At 34.9% G+C, this 20742-nt stretch overlaps 1 long non-coding RNA gene across 1 annotated transcript in view; it reads right to left on the reverse strand.

The window, feature by feature from the left end:
• Positions 1-16602: 16602 nt before the first annotated feature.
• Positions 16603-20742, reverse strand: part of LOC136843568 (uncharacterized) — a 92259-nt gene continuing 88119 nt past the window's right edge. Inside the window, exon 3 of the long non-coding RNA XR_010854587.1 lies at positions 16603-17151. This is a non-coding gene — a long non-coding RNA (uncharacterized lncRNA). The remainder of the gene's footprint in view (positions 17152-20742) is intronic.

Consider the following 20742-nt stretch of genomic DNA (forward strand, 5'->3'; position numbering starts at 1 on the left):
ACTAAACGACTTATTTCATTTGTAAGAATTTCGTAACAAACCAAGTCTAAAACCGCACTTAAACCAAGTCTTGACACATATACATTGTTGAAGTCGTCTTGGATGTAAGTAGTTCGATCAAAAATGGTATCTAATCTTCTTTCGACCTTATTAATCATACTGTATAGGAGGGAGGGTCGGCCGCTCGAGTCAACTTTCTCCATCTATTTCTGTTCCTTGCATCTGCTTCCCCCAGTCCCAACTCACCCATATCCCTCCTCACTACATCCATCCAGCTAATAATGATGTCTAAATGCACTATGAAAATGGAAAATGACGGTAGCCAACCATTTGTGGATTGCCTGATACTTGTTTTTTCTGGCCACAGCAATAAAGTAAAGAGTATCCTTCAGTATATTTATGATAGTGAGGTAGGTACAATTAGGGAATACCGGCAAGAAATGAAAATATCCTGGTTCTGCATCACATAATGAATTAAGGGAGGCAAAAAAAAAAAAAAATTATGATAACAACTAAGAAATTTACAAGAAAAACAAAACCTGCATGCATTACCATAAAGCTATAATTTCAAAGATATTCCCCATTGCCTTATTTGACTTTCTTTACCTGAATCAAAGTGAATGTTCACGTGCACTGATCTAAACAGAATAAATTAGCTAGGTTTAAAAGTTACTTCTTTGGAGTGAGTTACAGAGAATACGGATTCTTAGCAATTTCCACAATCACATTAATTTGAAGTACACGCTATTCGTTACGCTGACGAGATTTACTATGATTTTAGTTCCTAATTCCAATCAAATCTGTAAGTTTGTGCGTGTGCACTGATAGACACAAGAGCCACCATCATATAATAAAGTCTGAAGTAAGGTGAGTAAGTTTCCTCGTGAGTATTAAAATAGAAATACTCTGGTCAACTTTTAAAATTTGCAGCGCTGAGAAGATTTAGGCAAAGCCTCAAGCACGACCAAGAAAAATAACCAGCCGAGAGGCCGCAACAGATATTCTAATAAGTTAATAAAACTTTTCCCACATCCAGTCGCCATGAAAACTCCGTCTTTAATTAAAACTTTAACCCCTTAATAAAGTGCGAGGTGAAAAGACCTTAAAGAAGCCACGCGAAACAAAACGTTCTCAAGTTTTACCGCTCTCCGGCCAATTTAGGGAGGGAGAGACGGTGGGGCTGGGGAAGGGGTTTTCGGCAAGGGAGGGGAGGAGGAACACAGGCAAATTGTGCATTTCCATTGCAGATGGAAGACGAGGTCTTACTTGTAATGTTGCTGAATTTCTCGCGAATAAAATGCAAAGCTCAGAACAGTTTCTTTCAGCATTTCGTTTCTGGGTTTGTTGCAAATGCTGCGCGGGATGCAGGGCGCTTTGTTGATATGTATGCTAAGTGGACGTTCTTTGGATGCGTCAGTTTAAATGATATGAAAATATAAACGAAGGTTTGTAAAGGATTTGATCTTTTGGATGAAATAACAGCAGAAACGCGGCCAGAAGAGTTCTTGTATGTCTGTGAATGCAACAACAGATACAGTCATCAAAACACTAACATTAGCTACTGTATCATTAATAAAATTGTTTTATGTAGTTGTGGCGTCTTTTTTATCAGATCCAAAACAACCTAGATTGCACACGTCCCTTTTCTCTCATAACAATTCATGTGTGTACTTTCACTACTTACATTCGACATTTTTACTGACATCCTTTGAAATACCTTTTCAAATTACCTTTCTTTTGCTTATCTTGCAAATTTTAGCAACAGTTTCAAAAATTAAGTGTTTATGATACTTATATTTTTCAATGATTTATCGTAATTTTAGAAAGCCAATGATTTATTGTAATTTTAGAAAATCAATGATTTATTGTAATTTTAGAGTCAAAGTAAATGTATTCTGGTTTAGCGCCAGAGAGACTCTTCTGTACCTTTACAGTTATTACAAAGCAAGGTCATTTCTTTCCCCTTAAAAGCTATAGCGGCAGAACTACAACAGCGATGATAAACCATCCAGTCTTTTATTTGTATACTCTAGATTCTAGAACAATCTGGTAAGGGTAAAAGATTACTTTCCCTCCATTCGTCATCAAAGCTTGCCAACATATCGATTACATTGCTCGCTATTTTGTGAGGAAACTGATATTTCTCTATTAAAGAGTCCCCTTTTGGGGCGATTTGTATTACAGTTGTATTCGAGATTCAGGAATCATTTTCCGCGATTTGTATTACTGTTACATTTAAGATTCAGGAATCATTTTCCGCGACTTGTATTACAGTTGCATTCGAGATTTAGGAATCATTTTCCGCGATTTGTAGTACTGTTGCATTCGAGATTCAGGAATCATTTTCCGCGATTTGTATTACTATTGTATTCGAGATTCAGGAATCATTTTCCGCGATTTTTATTACTGTTGTACTCCAGATTCAGTAATCATTTTCCGCGATTTGTATTACTGTTGCATTCGAGATTCAGGAATCATTTTCCGCGATTTGTATTACAGTTGCATTCGAGATTCAGGAATCATTTTCCGCGATTTGTATTACTGTTGCATTCGAGATTCAGGAATCATTTTCCGCGATTTGTATTACTGTTGTACTCGAGATTCAGGAATCATTTTCCGCGATTTGTATTACTGTTGTATTCGAGATTCAGGAATCATTTTCCGCGATTTGTATTACTATTGTACTCGAGATTCACGAATCATTTTCCGCGATTTGTATTACTGTTGTATTCGAGATTCAGGAATCATTTCCCGCGATTTGTATTACTGTTGCAATCGAGATTCAGGAACCATTTTCCGTGATTTGTATTACTGTTGTATTCGAGATTCAGGAATCATTTTCCGCGATTTGTATTACTGTTGCATTCGAGATTCAGGAACCGTTTTCTGTGATTTGTATTACTGTTGTATTCGAGATTCAGGAATCATTTTCCGTGATTTGTATTAGTTGTATTCGAGATTCAGGAATCATTTCCCGCGATTTGTATTACTGTTGCATTCGAGATTCGGGAATCATCTTCCTATTTTTAGTTTGTTCACTAAAGTTGACCTAAAATCTGACAAAATCCTTTTGATACAACAAAATTTTGTTGCAAACGATGAAGCAGATCATAAGTAAAATAGAGACATATTAATGTTTTTAAAAAATGATGGTAATTACCTTATTTCTTTTATTAGCTCAACTATTTTGTGGCTTTCTCATCAATTGGAAATATATTAGGCAGCAGCATGTATTGCTTTTACCTCGTACCGTTTGATTAAATCTCATTATGCATAACATAAGCTAAAAACCATGAATATAATCATCTGTTCTCAATATATTTTATTTTCCGTTCCTATCAGAATAAGAAAATGAAGAACACCGAGGATATAGAATAAAATGGGTTGTCTCTTCCCACACCACCCGTAGTGTCAAGATCAACCTCAGTAATAATATATATTTCTTCTTATAAGATTTGCTTGGCTGCATGAAAGTTTTTGTATCGATAGTACCACTTAGCTAATAATGAATTTTTGATCTTTATTTCCTTAATCCAGGCATAACATTTTTCATATAAAAAACCCATTAAGCAGAAAATATCGTTTAATATCCAATACACTGTACCTTTCAAATAACTTAGAACCAAAGGGAATTATAATCGATCAGCATCTCTTCCCTGAACGGGATTCAAACCTGTTTTTTTTTATTTAAAATCAACAATAAACTATCTACCTGACACTTTGGCTATCAAGAGAAATATATGTTTACGTCACTCTGCTGTACATATTCTCGTCAAATTTAGATTCTGTCCTTAAAATCAATATCAGCCCACCATCATGATTGTTAATTAGTAAGTTTTGTTTGCATTCAAATATTTGTGAGAGTAGTTTACCAATCAACATTCTCCTGTCAGTTGGGGCCGTTTCTGCGATTATCATTAAGATCACGCCCACTCCTTCTCTACCAGCTCCGTCTGCTCTTCCTGAATAAATGTACATACTGCCCCTATTCAGTCATTTCGTTGATTCACAAACATCTGAGATGTTCTGTGTATATCTATTGAATTCGTTTTCTGCCTGTTCCATTTTTTATTTAGAGTTCTTACATTCCACTTTATACTTTCAGTTTACCTTTAGCATTCACAAACTAGTGACTTCTCAGCACTCTCATATTCCTGTGATTGGGGGCTATTTCTAAACTTTTCCTGGTCATTGACGTGGCATAATCCACTGATGATTCACTGCTTAATTATTCTAAAGGATAGCCAGACCTTTCTAGCTCACAGTTCTTAGCTGACTGAGGGCAATAACCTTTGCTGTTGGTTATTGGATTTAACGGTGCCAATTTTTTCTGGTGCTCACCCTGAGTTGGGACACTATTGTCGATTGTGGATCCAGTCTTTACCTCAGGGGGTTTCAAACTACAAGCCAAATAATAAATAAATATATATATATATATATATATATATATATATATATATATATATATATAATATATGCATATACATATTTACACAAACACACACACACATATATACATACATACATACATACACACACATATATATATACGAGTATATATATATATATATATATATATATATATATATATATATATATATATATATATACTCGTATATATATACAAAACGTTGTGTACCGAGCGCAACGGTGTCTAGTATTTTTTGTTACATAATTAAACTTTGGAACTTTCCACGCTTTGTTTTATAAGAGAAATATATAACACAGGTATTACTAAGGATCTAGGAAAGTAATATCTAGGAATATACTTCATTAAACTGGAGACCAACTTCTATTTCCAACTGGTCTCCAAGTTTTAATTAGAACAGACTCAGCTGTAAAGAGTTTCTCTGCTGAGCTCTCTGTGAGCATCATAAGATGTCCGACGCTGAAAGGAAGTTTTTTTTTTTTTTTTTTTTTTTGCTGGCAATGTACATGAGTGACAATGATGAGATCTTGAATACTGCTCCTCTGTCGATTCGCTGAGAGCTATATGTTTACTCATCTGAAAGGGTACTTCGTAATAAAGGCGATTTGCAAATTACGTAGATATTTTGAGCTGTTATAAACAGAGGCACATTAGTAGCTACTTTCGTACGCTAAAATATCTAACTTTATTACTCAGCTTTTACAATGTTTTATGTACAACGAAGTGTTAATTTTGACGATGCATTTACTTGTAACTCGCTGTTTAGATGAGAATTTCCCTGAATTTAAAACGCGATTTCATTTTTAAGTCTAATTTTGCAGCACTTGAATATAGAAAACACTTTAGTGATTTTAAAAACAGAATTTCTGTTATAGATTTTCTGTAATAAGTGTATTTGCTTATGTTTCAGTATATACCTTGATATACGCCTGTGAAGTAGTTATATCTTATGCCTAGGAGAGATATAATCATGGACACATGCTGTATGTTAAAAAAAAATGTTACATCTTAATGAACATATATTTCTTTTGAAAGAGGAAAACACGGTATATTTAGATGATTTGTGGCTATTGTATGTTTTATCTGCATTATTCTCGTCTCACTACGTACCTCCAGATAATTACATCGTATTTACTTTGTTTATACGTACTATAGTCCTAAAAGTGAGAGGTCAGAAGGACGTAGATTTTATTTATATTTCCCATGACAAAAAATGTATATCATGAAACCTATTGTCATTTACGCACTGTACAATGTTTTTAAACTTATGTTAATTTACAGTTTAATTGTTATTTCAAAGTACAATTTTTACCATTTAAATATATTGCACCTCAAAGAAAACTTACGCCATTATTTTGTTCTGGTTTACGTCGCTATTTACACAAACACACATAAATGCATGCGTGTACAGTTATTTTGATAAATTACTATCATATCCTCATCATGTTCTCTACGTATTTTTCACAGGTAAGCATTGTCTTTGATAGACAATTGCACTGTCTTATGATAACTGTACTGAGTTCAATATAACGGTCATTGCAGAATATCAGCATTGAGCAATAAAGTGCAGAGTAAGCAATGTCATCTTTCAAACAATAAGTTATAAGCTCAATTGCCCTTAACAAATAAAAACCTGTCATTATTTTTATCCATATATTTTAGCTCATTAAAAAAAGTTTTCTTCATCCCCAGTGCAATGTTCATTACAAATTATAGTCTGACCAAGCTATATATGACCAAAATTAAATATTGCTTTTTTTTAAAGATTAGTGAAGGTTATATATGCCGCTGTCGTGTTGTAGAGTACTGTATAATGTCAGTAATATGCAGAATATTACTCCCAAGCTATTTCAGATATTCAGCTTCCTAAGAGTGAAAGTCCACTATAGCCTTATACTCTAATAGCTTGATTCTCTCGAAGGTAATTTGATACATGGACCAGAGACAAACTGCAAGCATCGATATATCAATTTTATTTCTCATCACTGCAAAATTCAGAAAAAATAATTCCTATACACTAAAATCATTAGTGCTTAAATAACACTTACTTCAAACGATACGTTACCTTACTATGCACAATAGTCATAGGGGACATTTTTAAGTAATTTAATGGAGAAACTAACTAATGTTAAGTTAACGCACCCATTAGTGGCGTTTTAATTGTTTATCACATTAAATATGTGAAACGAATACTTGATAATTATTTGGCTTTTCCAAAAGAAAATAAATAACAAAATCTTTTTATTAATAGAAAATCTTTTGGTCATTAAATTCTTATGTAAATCGACGAATAGCAGTGAAAATAATTCTTCATTCTTCAAAATTAGGCGATAAACGTCTTAAACATCATAAAGATATTACCAAAATTTCCGCTTTCGAAATACGAATCTTTATTGTTGTAACGCAAATGAAAATGAAAATGCAAGAAACTCGTGCGATGAAAGATAGTGTCTATGGATACGAAAATGAATTTTACAAAATAAATAGGGCACCCTCAGTACCTTGAGGAAAATCTCAGTTAATTTAACATCCAGGGTAACAGACAACTTCTCCAGGAAATCTAGAAATGAGTTCTGTCTGACCGAATACTACTCTGTAGTCTTCTCAATCCTCTTACAATAACGAGAGCCACACAAGGGAATTAATCAGGAGCCACTAAAACACAGATGGAATACCTGAAATTTGGAGAGGAACATTTTTTTCCCTATGTATTGTTCATATAGCCTTAAAAGTTCATAATTGCTGGTGATGATCAACCTTGATGAGAATGCTAATGATGTAATGAAATCAGGACACAAAATGAAAGGGAAAGAGTAATATCAAGCAGTGAAAAATTATATTATCGTCTCATACAGCTTAAGGAAAACCAAACTACCATTTTAAAGATATAATGTTGTCATCAGAAACACGTCAGTTATAATTGCAAGGTATGCTGTCAGAATATTTGGTCCAGATTCAAAGTTTGTGTCCAACAGAAGTTTAAAAAACATGTCTCTGTGATGCTAGAGTTGGTTCAACAAGCAAGTTTTTCTTCTTCATCTTGTAAGTTCCTTTAGATATCGATAAAAGAAGATTCACGATAAGGAATTGTATTACCTTCGAAAATAACTAATGTAGCCACTTTCGCTACTGTTAAAAAACATTAAAACTGATGTAAATAGTTCGCTTGATTAAATTGAGCAACGAGGGCTACAGAACTACATGGTTTACTCTATTTGTAATGAAGTAACTATTAATACGTATATGAAACTATAATAATCATAATAACAATAATAACAGTAGCAATGCTTTTATGATACCGCTTAAATGATTTCATTGTTAAGTAGTGATGAAGAGAACTGGAGGAGTGAAATGGTGCTGGCTGAAGGATGTTCATGAAAAATGTGCTTAGCTAATCACAACACCTGCATCAGAAGGTGACGTTGCCAGACTGCTGTCAATTTCCTGATTAACGGCCTAATATTTTGTTCAAGGATGCTGGTTTTTCCTGTTTATTTTGCACTGATATCCTATTGAAGATTTATCTATAAGTAAAATTGTGTTTTTGCCATGTTTTTCATTTTGCCTCATATTCGATGTTGAAGAGTGTGTTTGTAGGGAAGTGTGTTTCACACCGAGTAGGGTGCGGTTATTCCTGATGACTGATCACTTGCTGAAAGACTAGAGCCGGAGAGAGAGAGAGAGAGAGAGAGAGAGAGAGAGAGAGAGAGAGAGAGAGAGAGAGAGAGAGAGAGAGACTCCGGATTACTTGTACTTGCTTGGCAAATAAAGAAAAAAAACAGAGCCATGTGTTTATTTTTGCCAAAGCTGCTATATGCAACTTTAAGGACTAAAGGGTCCTTGTAGAAATGGTGGCAAATGTAAATCAAGAGTACAGTAAGTTCCAAAAGTGAAGCTACAAATTTCAGAAGATTTCGTTCGAAATTCACTAATTGGCAACTACAACACATAGCTGAAACTTATTTTTATTTTACATTGAAAGCTCCATCAAACAAAATAAAGCTAACATATGATGCACAAATATAAAATCTATGATATTTATAACAGTCATAAGAAAAAATTACGGTAATAGTAATTATTTCAAAGTACAGTAATTACTTCAGACTACAGAAACGAAATAATTTGAAATTTTCGTTCAACACAGGATAACCAACATTACCGTTGTATATTTCTAGCAATGTGGAAACAAATATTGAATATCATAGTGTATTATCAATTATTTTAGCGAAGATGCATAAAATCATGCAAGTATCAATAGAATATAATGGGAAAATCTCTGTAACATTAAACATAATCAATCATGAATGCACCTAGATTCAACAGAGAAGTTGGGTGTGGTTGGTAGCTCTGATTTTAGCTTTTAGGACCCGACCATTCGGACTCTACTTCAGCTTTGGCTTCAGTTTCGACCCACGACACAAACGTAACATTATCTACCCAAACCATGAATCACCAGCCGTGTCCTATTAGGGTTGGGGGGGGGGACTTTGACCCAATACCCTCATCGCCAGCCAGTAATAGTGAATAAACAGGTAAATCAGTTCCCTCCTTCATTATGTTTGCAATAACTGATAGAAAGTAACCACTATTGAAAGGGTAAACTTGATTGCAAACAGGTTTTCCGTTACAAATACAGAACCGTTACAAATACAGAGGGCTTCTCCAAATAATAAAGTGTTCCCAAATCATTCAAGTCTAAGATCCACCAAGGCTCACCGAAAACAACTGAAAATTCATCTATCTGACTTCCTCAGCCTTGGCTTAGGCCTAGACTTCCTCACTTCCCCGGACTTGACTTTGGCGTAGACTTCCTCACTTCCCTGACTTGACTTAAGCCTAGACTTCCTTACTTCCCTGGCTTGGCTTAGGTCTAGACTTCCTCACTTTCCTGCCTTGGCTTAGGCCTAGACTTCTGTCATTTCCCTGACTTGGCTTAAGCCCAGACTTCCTCACTTTTCTGACTTGACTTAGGTCTAGACTTCCTCACTTCCCCTGACTTAACTTAGGCCTAGACTTCCTCATTTCCCCTGACTTGATAATGAAACCTAATTAATGGAAAATCGTGTTTACAACCATCTAGATATCCAAACAACTCAATTTATTAAATAACAAGCTGGAAAATATATTTCCTTGATTTTTTAAATAGGCCTAACCATATAGCCATGCTAAACGTACGTATAACTTGGATTTCGTTTTTTTTTTTTTTTTTACACCAACTTGTGTCTTATTTATATTTCATTGAATCAGATGCTAAACTTCTTTGTGCTTTATCAAAAGAAATCATAATAACTTTCGATATGACGCTATGAAAGGAGAAAGGTAATTTACAAATCACATTAGGCCGATGTTTATGCACTCGGTTCCAGCTGCCAGTCAATGGTGAACACTTGATATCACACACTGAGAGCCACAGATGTTTCTTTACGGGGAAATTCATTTTTTTGTGGTGGGGGAATTCTTTTTTTCTTTTTAATAAAAATTATTGAACTAACATTGACCATTCACTGGGGATATACCTTCTGTGGTTCTACAGTTAATCACTGATACTTATTATCAGATCAAGAGGATGACAATAATTGGAATAAAATATACTAACTGGCAACCCCACGAGTTTCTAAAGAAGTACGATCAATTTTGAAATTTGTAGCTTCACTTTTGGAACTTACTGTACCACCCTCCGAGGGACAGTACTTTGTAGCAACGTAAAGGATTGTCGCACTGGGTGTTGAAGAATACACCGAAAACATCCACCGGGGACCAACTCCAAGATGACCCACGTGTTGATATGGTAAAGAAGAATACATGCCGTTGCCGGAAAATCAAGCCCTGAACTACAAAGAACATATCTTCCGATGGTGACGTCACCGGAAATGCCCTACTTGCTGCACGTCGACACTACCGGAAGATCTTCCTTAAAAGACCAGCTAAGTCTATGAGTCTTTTTAGATATTCTAGTGCGCACGCCCAGTCACGACCTACATAACTGAACTTGAGTTACTTACTGTAGTTTACCAGTGGGAGGAGCCGATCAGTGAGTTTTTATCCCGTAGATTTATTTTCATGTGAATATTTCTTACTCGAGCTTTCTTTTGTTTTGTTGTTGAATTTTGTTCTTCATTTATATACGGTACATACGAGCTTATGGTCTGGGCGTGTGTCTTCCCACAATTCCTTTGGTAGACGAACACTTACTGGTAGAAGCACCCGTAGGCGTAGAGGTAACGTTAATAATTCTAGTACAATGGCAGACGTTGATATTAAGAATATTTTTACGGTTGTAAATACACGCTCTGCTATAGTGCCGTTTCAGGGTGTTGTTAATGGGCAGTTACAGCAACGGGTTGAAGGTTGGATTACTTTGACTGAAGCACATTTGTCCTCTAAACAAGTTAAGGATCTCTCAATTCAGTTGCAGGAAGCAAAATCTTTTATTGAATATGCCAAGGGCGACATAAATAGTTGGTTAAGAACTTTTTCCTTCCTACCCTGTACGACATGGGCCGAATTTAGTTATTCTGAGGCAGGTATATGAGATGGACTCCAATTTAGACGAAATGCTGACTTTACGGAGTATCCTGAAACTAACAGACAGAAAGGGTCTCTTTTTGAATGAGCCGACGGCCCTCATAAAATGAATGAATGGCATTCAAAATTGGCTACTTCATCTTGGGTGAAAGGTAAACTCATTGATGCCAAGAATATGTGTCACTTATTGCAACTAGCCTTAATGACTAGTTTGCTGCCAGACAGATTGGTCCGTTGTTTTGATGCCAAATTTGACAATACCTCCAATGAACTCACGGTTACTTACAGATGCAGACACAAGTGTCCCGATTTAGAACCTACTCTTTTATCCAATCTTGAACATTCATATTTTACGATATCCGTTTAGAGTACATCTAATCCATAACAGGTTAATGTTGTTAACTCTACCAATCAACAAATTAAATGTTATAATTGTAACCATATGGGTTATTATAGCCTATATATTGATTGAATATTATCATGTATCATGGATGGTATTATTATTGATTATTTATAATACTTGCCAGTTTGCTGAAAAAAAAGTATACCTTAGTTTTACCAGACCACTGAGCTGATTAACAGCTCTCCTAGGGTTACTTAGCAACGGGACCTACAGCTTATTGTGGAATCCGAACCACATTATAGCGAGAAATGAATCTCTATCACCAGAAATAAATTCCTCTAACTCTTCATCAGCCATTTTACAATTACAAGTTGTTTTTATTTTTGCAGGTTCCACCATGAAGCCTACTTACATAATTTTTGGAATCATGTTAACATCCTGCACAGTCGCCACTCATTGGGAAAGTTCCTATGACATAATTAAGTTAGGGCCTGGCACTATAACTGAAAGAGGGCTTGACTTCTACTTCTACGCCAAGACTCTAGTAATGGAAGTGACATTAGATGCAATTTTCCTTACTGAGGACAATATACTGCATAAGACTTGGTATTGTTTCTGAATAATTTCACAGTTAACCAAACTGGGCCTACATTGCCTATTTATGATGTGGCTGAGGCTTTGTTTAGTGAGGTAAATGATAAGTTAGTAGACACTAGAATGAAGGTTACTGAGCTTTTGCAGTGGCCTGTCCCACAAGATGTTGTAGAATGGAGAAATTCACTCCTATTCGCCGCTCTTAGTGGTTTATGTTTAGTTGGTTCATTGGTAGGTATGGGGTCTTGGAATAGCTAATCTAATTAAATTGAAATCTTAGATTGAGAAATTAGAAAAACTCGAACATGAACAAAACATAATTGTATCTCAGTTGAATAAGCAGTTTCAGACTATTGATAAAATAGTAGATGAATTAACATTTTGGTCTCGATTCCTTTTCATCCTTCTGATCCATTTGAGTCGTATATGTTACAACCTTTTCCTGCTAAGTTTGGGGTTTCAACGGTTCTTAAGATATCTAATTATTGAACATTAGTTTCGTTATCTAGGTCATATATGACGAAGACAAAGACTAAGTAAACCGCTTGATGTCCTTGAATTATTATATATGCCCAATAGACTCACTTGTTTTCCAAGACATTACTGTTCACTCGTGTCTATTGCAATAAGTTCAAAAAGGAACTTTCACCTAGAACGTGGATCGATGTGTGGACGGTTTTCGTGATTTTGAGAAGGGCGTATATAGTTACAGACTGGGTAATTCGTCCATGGTGACCTACGAACGTGAGGGTGTCCGTATGTCCTGTCCTAGGGGCAACATTCCATCTTCTGTGCTTGGTCTACTGGTGGATGGCTGTAACACTACTTCTACGAGTTATCGTCGCTATGGAATGGCACCATCACTTGTGGTACCCTACCTATTACTTGAACGAAACGTGGCGATTCGACAGTTGTGGTGCACGACATGACAGTATTTGATAGAGGCCGGCACAATATCACAGATAATGGCGGGACACTGCTTACTTTTCATGAAACCAACGGCTTCAAGCTGGATCATGCAATGCTAATCATTATTGGCAGCACTTGTTAAGGCTCGCACTGACGCTCAGGTGGTTGAAGTTCCTGAAGGCACCTAGGTGAAGTCTGACTTCGCAGGCCTGGGGGTTGTCAGTATCAGTCGACCTGTATTTCATTTCGTCTAATGCACGTGGTGATATTTCCTTGGGAGTGAAGAAAGCATGGAGATTGCACGGAACAGTGTGCTGAAATAATGTTGATGTGAAAGCCTAATGAACTGTTTTATATTTCCATAGAGACAGCAGAATACATTCATTTTATTTACAGAAGACTGTAATAATTTCTGCTGCATTTATTTATTTTTACTTTATATTGTTTGGTTACAAACAACATATACTATATGGTTTATCACGTATACTAACCCCATACATAAACTATGAGTATTTAACCATTTGCGTGAGTATTTACCGTTTATGATGATTTTTTCTGTCATACGAGCTGTGTCGTGCATGCTGTCAGGCTCATTAATGATTTATCATCATTTATTCTATATTACCAGTCATGCTTTTTACTGAACAAGTGTTATATTTTGTATATTAATTTTAACTCACCAATAACCATGAGTAGCCAACGATAAGAAAATTTGCTGTGGCATATAAACTAAATTTCGGAGAAGACATCTTACAAAAATCATACGCACCATTCTGTCATCCTTAAGTCTAGCTCGAGTGTTTAAAAAGAGCCGCTAAACGTTCTCAGCGAACTCATGACCCGAATATCCTTGTTTAAAGGTTTGAAGAGCCAGAGATAAGTGGCTCGCACATTTCTTTCCTTCAATATTTGAGCCACTGCTCATCATTATCATATTCTTTGATACATGACTCTTATCTAGGAATTGCCAGGTGTATCTGCAAGGAAGGAGGACACACATATTTCAAGTATTTCCTTTCATGAAAAGTGAGGTAAATTTTCTGAGGATCATAATCTCGCTCTTGCCCTTTCGGGATCACAGTGGTGAGGAAATTTCATTTCCTCATTATATCTCAAAGAGATAATGCCTTACAAGAAATCGCTTCAAAAACTCGATTAGGTCAGCTGTGAAAATCAATATATACAAAGAAACAGGAGTTGGTGATGTGTAAGTACACAGCTTGCAACTCGATTTCCGGCAATAGGTGAATTAAAGGGTACCGTGTTCATCCAATACTGGTTAGCATCAATTCTTTCTTGAATATTCTTTTCAATAAAGGTTTGTATTCGTGTTAAGGCATGTTACAGTCCATATCCCTTTTGCAGGATGTAAAGTTAACATGTGAATATTTTCATAAGAAATGCTTCGAACTCATTGCTCTAACAAGCTGCAGTAGGTCTAATGCCGCAAACTTGAGCATTAGTAAATATAATAAAAATATTCTAAACTTTCAATCATACATTTTAATTGGTGAAATATCTTGTCACAGACATAACGGTATTAGCTCAGCAACAAACAAAGGAAAGAGAACACGATTATATCTTCCTTTCATGAAAACTTATACTAAAACGTTTGATGGATTCATACCCCTACGAGTTCTTATTATAAAAAAAAAAAATCCCTTGTCACGAACACAGGACTGGAAATCTGCAGCCGAAACTATGAACGTTCTTTACTCACTTTTTCCATTTCATCCACGGACGAAGGGCAAAAACCCATTAGCAAATGTTCCCGAGGAAAGGCCACCTTGTCTCGTCCGAAGAGTAAAGACAGATCAGAGATAACAATAATTCCTTTTCTTTCCCTCACGTTCTTTGAACAAGTGCAACCCATTTACCAATGGAGGTGAGGGTTTTGTCTTTTATTGTTATCTTACTTTTTTTTCTTTTTCGTGTAGTCTCGCGGGTACTTTTTTTATTATGAGTTTTTCTCTTTCTTTGTTTTAGGGCATTTTCTTTGTTTCTGGGCCTCTTTCAAGGTAAAAGGAAGATTATTACTGGTAAAAATCTTGGCGTTAAGAATGAATGCGAGCCGAATTCCCAGTGTTTAAGGAGAGGAATTTAAATTCACTAATCTGTAAGAAATATTACAGTGTTCATGTTGTAATGTTTCATGTAATCATTAGAAATGAGGATATACCTCTATATTCATTATTATCATTATGCACGAGCCGAATAATTATAAATCGTTCTTTTTATCATTAACGCTCACTTCTCAATCTCATTTTCATATTTAATTCTATCTCTTAATATTCTTTTGATATTTAATTTTATCTCTTAAAATCCAGAGCATATCACCAGAATTTATTCATTTTCATCGCATCCTCGTAAACTAGTATGTCATCAGAGTGAATGTTTCTAATTCATGGTTTGCAAATATAAAAGTAACTTCCCATTTATACAAATATTTAGAAAATTTTCTGGAATTTTACCGGAAACAGCTGCTTTAAGCTTCTGATTGCGTATTGTTTAAATTTCTACGAATTTGCAAATGCCAGAAAGTACCAAAGGCAATGCATATCTTTTTTATAAGAAAAAAAAAACTATATTATAATGCTCATAACAAACGAAAAGATTGTATCTTCACTGGACATATTCGTATAACACAGTTTCTCATAATCCCTCAAAGCAATGGATATCCAAAATGTCTGTCAGTAACATTTCCAACCTATATTTTAGTGTGATATTCCATAATAACCATTACTGTTAAACAATAAATTTAGTTACTGCAAGAAACTGTTAGCTCAGTCAGTTCTGCTTCAAACAATTTAGCAAATACCTTGATACTTTTAATCCACTGGTTAATGCCATATTTGATATCAATATTATGAAATCTGTAAACTAACAGATAAACTGAACAATGGAAATCTTTTATCTCAAGTTTTAAGCAAATTGTACATGGAAAATTTCTGAAAGGGGTGTATTAAACAATATTACTCCAAATGACATAAAATGGAGTGGGAAAGTTGTCATCATAATATGTGTTTTCCTGGGGAATTAAAATTTGAATTTTTGGGGTAAATTAAATGAATGCTTGCCATCCTTAAATTTCACCACGGAAACAGACAATGTCCGTACCCTACCTTTTTGGGGATTCTTTAATACATCGATGTAAAAACTGATTTAGATTTAGTAAACAGCAGACCTACTTATATTTTACTCGCAGCACAGTGATAAATTACAACTAGAAATATTTACATGGCCTCCTATTTCCTAATTTGCTCTTGGCAGCATTGAGGAATAACCTTAAAAAACAACTCAAACTTGCCTTTTATGACAAGTATGTCAACTAGTATTTTCGTTACCACATTAAATGATAAAAATTTTTTAGGATATTGTATCTTTTTCTGTAAAATTACTGTTCTCGGTTTCCTGACATTGATCACTCTAAATGTCTTATGTTTCTCGATATACGTTCACAAGAAGCAGAAAGTCAGTTCCTAATTTCAGTTCACTGAAAACCACGAATGTTGAAAAACGGCTGAGGGTTACTTAAGGAGAGCTCAGTTAGCTTCTAAATGACAGCTTTCACTTCTCCTGGTAGCTGAAGAGCCGTCATCAAAGAGTTAGAAACGATACAGAAACTATTAATTAAGACTGGGCTGGATGCATATTCCAGAGATGTATACTACTACTGCATCAGCCCCGGTTTTTTTGCCATGCCTCTACAGTAGGTTAGGCTAGGCTCGGGTAGTTAGTTCAACAGCCGCAATTTGGGTGTGGGAAACGTAATGAGATTATTGTCAAGAAAATTCTATGGTTAGTTTTTAAGATATGGCGTCCCGCTTTTTTTAGGGAAAGGTCCCGGGCTGGTGCAATACAGTACTCGGTTAAATCTCGAGAAAATGCGGGCTGGAGAGCGAATCAGCATAATAGTAGAGTATATCCATGAAGAAAAAAAAAATCAATGCCTAAACCACCGCTAATACCAGGGACATCCGCAACACAGTCAAAATCCACTGCCAAGCCAAGTATGAAACGGCCTTCAGAGAGAGAGAGAGAGAGAGAGAGAGAGAGAGAGAGAGAGAGAACATCCAGAAGGGTCGCAGTTATAACATGCGAAAATGTCAAGCCATGAGACTTTTACGAAAGAGTGGCATTTCAATTCTTCAGCCAAGCTAGCTTAATGTCATCCTTATTGCGCGCTTGTTAACACCAGAATCCTGTCAACCATCCCACCTAAACCCGGCGAAGACGTCCGCTATACCGAAAAACACTTCTCTGACATAATAATCTATTCTTAAACTTTACTCACCTAAGTAACCGGGATTTAATATTTTCTTGTTGATGTAACCCAACGAAGAAAGTAATTCTGGAAGGAAAAAATAAAATGTGCTAAAAACAAATTCATGAAATTTGGAACTACTTTAAACTCAAAAATATGAAAGTCTTCGTTGGAAATTATGCCTCTTTCTATATCTCTATCTCTCTCTTCACACACACACACACATATATATATATATATATATATATATATATATATATATATATATATATATATATATATATATATATATATATATATATATATATATATATATATACATATACACATTTCTATATATAATATGGCATACAGCTAAATAAATAACGAAGTAGAATACTTTTAGGGAATTACTTGTCTATGATGATAATTGTTTTAAAATTTTGTAAAAACCAGATGGCTTTGTTTCGTGTTTTTTGTTTATCCTGACCGTATGGGCGCGTTATCTTTGTTGTTTCTTTAGAAACGCTGTAATAGCATTCACGTTGTTTTTATTAAGGGTCAAATTATAATCTTTGAGGATTTTTTTCACTAGCTTAATGGTAGTTCGATTTCTTGCGTAGTTATGTTAATTTTTAAGAATGACAGTAAGTTGATTTACCACATGATTAAATATTCGATATGTAAGTGTACGCAATGATATATATATATATATATATATATATATATATATATATATATATATATATATATATATATATATATATATATATATATATATATATATATATATATATATATATATATTTGTATCAGGACATTTTAATTACTGAAACTTGTCGTGATCAGATTTCTACATGAAAACATGCATTTCACCATGGTCAAAGTATCTAAAGTAAAGCATATATTTTAATTATTCTTCGTGCAAGATTAATAGAAAAATAAAGGTTCCTTTTTTATGTGCATACATAAACGCGTATAGATTTAGAACATTCTCTTTTTTTTTTTACTTGTGCGCAAAGAAAAAAATCTAGTACTATACTTTCCCTTGAGATGAAAAATGTTATTTCCCGAAGGTAGCTCGACTATAGTTTATTTTTCGGGAATAGGAACTTTGGTACAGATTCTAAAAATAACAACAGAGCGCTGGAAGCCACGAAAAATTGTTGGGGTTGATCAGCATATCTCGAGCCAAACTTTTTACGATAACATCACCATTTTTCAAGGCATAGGATTAATGTGAGACTCCAAGGTTCTGTCAAGAGGAACGTCTCATGATAGGACTTTAAAATATAGTATTCTGATCTTTCTTTAATAATAATAATAATAATAATAATAATAATAATAATAATAATAATAATAACATTATTATTATTAATTTCCACTTAGTTCACAGTTACAAAACATGATAATTCCACGAGCATACAACCTTTACCTTTGAAACGGATGAAAATATTCTGATACTTCCTCACAGGCTATTCCTGTAACTGGCAACAAAATAATAATTCCATCGCTTTCCAGTATCAGGAAAAATTGAAATTCAATTGCAATTCCATTATTCTATGAAAAAAGTTGCGGTCAATGAAGCAGAGGAATTTTCCCGTGACCAGTGTGATGAAATTCAGTTGATGAGTCTCTAATAATGAACATACTTGTTTGAAAAGTTTGGGAAGTGTATTTTTCATCATTTCACATTTTTAGTCTTCATTTTTTTACTCGCTTTTTTCAATTTAGTTTGAATCGATGATTATTGAATGTAAAACCTTATTTATTTTTCATGCGAGAAATATTCATAGGAACAGGAACAACAGGAATAGGACTTTTTTCCAAAGGGTTTATATTGCATACGGTTTAAGCCCTATAAATATTTACATTTAAATAGCCTGAACTGAATCAGTAACTTAAAAATATCAGAGTTCATCTTTGAAAAAAATAGTCCTTAAGAAAAAGATATCAGATGAAAACAGTGTTCTAGTCCCCTTATGTCTATCATCATTAAAAAAAATTGCTAAAAAAAGAATTGTTTTGCTTCTGCCTTCATTTCTTTAAGCTTTCATATTTTCTAATTTCAACTGCATCATTACAGTTTTCCCTCAGTGGATTAGATGTAACTGAAGGTTTATTTCCCTGCACAACGGAACGTTTTCACTACGTCAGCATTCTTACCTCCCAATTTTTCACACAACTTTCGTAAGGGCCTGTTAAAAATATTATGAACAATATTGCACTGCTGTTGTTCATTTTTCCTTTGTTGATTTCACTTTGAATAATTTTATAACCTTTTACGTCTTACTGGAAATGCCAAATTAAATCCTGGGTATGGAACATACTTCAGTGTAAGGTACTGTGATCAAATCCTCACGATCCAAGGACAAAATTTATTTACATCCAGTATCGTTACATAACTGGTTATGCATATCTTAGACAATCGTCTCTGGGAAGATGTCAGAAATGAGTTCGTATTTCTTCATATTTAGGTAGGCTTTTATCCTCTTGTTATTCCTTCCTTCAACATATTTTTCTTCTTCTTCTTCTTCTTATTCGATCGTTAGTAGTGTTCTTCTGCTTCTTGTTCTGTCTTTGGGTAGGTGAAATTATTCTTCTTTATACAGCTATATGCAGGTTTTCCTTATTTTTCCTCTCATTCCATCTTTAGGATAGGACGGTTTTTCATTTCCTTTTTCTTTAGGCAGGTGCTACTTCTTATTCCCATTTTAGGTAGGTTCTTCTTATTCGTCATACACACACATAAATATATTGATCTCTTGTCACTAATCCTATTTCACTCTTTATTCACAACACTCTTATTCCCCATTGGTACCGTGCCTTAACAACACCTGCATATTTGCTTGTTTATCGATTTTCACTGTACACGTGTCCACCAGATATAACGCATTTCAAGAACAGAACAGAATGTTGAATTTAGGCCAAAGGCCAAGCACTGGGAACTATGAGGTCATTCAGCGCTGAAACAGGAATTGACAGTAAAAAGGTTTGAAAGGTGCAACAGGAGGAAAACCTTACAGTTGCAACATGAATCCATTGTCAGGAGACAAGTAAGATGGAGGAAAGAGAATATGAACGAAGGTACCGCAAAAGGAATGAAAGGAGATGCAGCTAGTGGCCTACGGGACGTTGCAAAGAACCTTAAGCAAAGTCTATAGTGCAACGCAGGAGGTGCACTGACCGCACTACCCCATACGGGGCCATGCATTTCAAGTCACTGAACAATATTGTTAAAACCTCATAGTTAATCTCTGCAAGCAGAATTCTTCACCTGTAACTTCTTGGTCTTTTATCTACTAGAGGCAAGTAAGATTAGTTCGGTATCTCCAGACACCCGCATGTGTAGAAGTGACTGATATTCTTTGCGCCCATATTCAACTCTCCTGAGAGACTATCACATCACATCATATGTCTACCGAGACGGAAACAACACAGAGGTGTAACAGGGAGCATAAAAATTCCATTGAAATTTCGGTTAAGATACCCGAAACAGCCCTAAAGATCTGCCTCCTGCAATGAAATCCATGAAGATGAATAAGAAGAAATACTACTTCTGTTACCAGGAGTTACGTCCCAGCACGCCCCCTAAATCCTCCATCAAATATCCCTTTAAAACGAACTGCAACCGTCTGTCTCTGACCATAATCCCCAATCGTTTTTCTGTATAAGATCTTATAAAAATATTGTTAATAT

The sequence above is a fragment of the Macrobrachium rosenbergii genome, chromosome 11, assembly GCF_040412425.1.
Source record: "Macrobrachium rosenbergii isolate ZJJX-2024 chromosome 11, ASM4041242v1, whole genome shotgun sequence".
NCBI lineage: Eukaryota > Metazoa > Arthropoda > Malacostraca > Decapoda > Palaemonidae > Macrobrachium > Macrobrachium rosenbergii.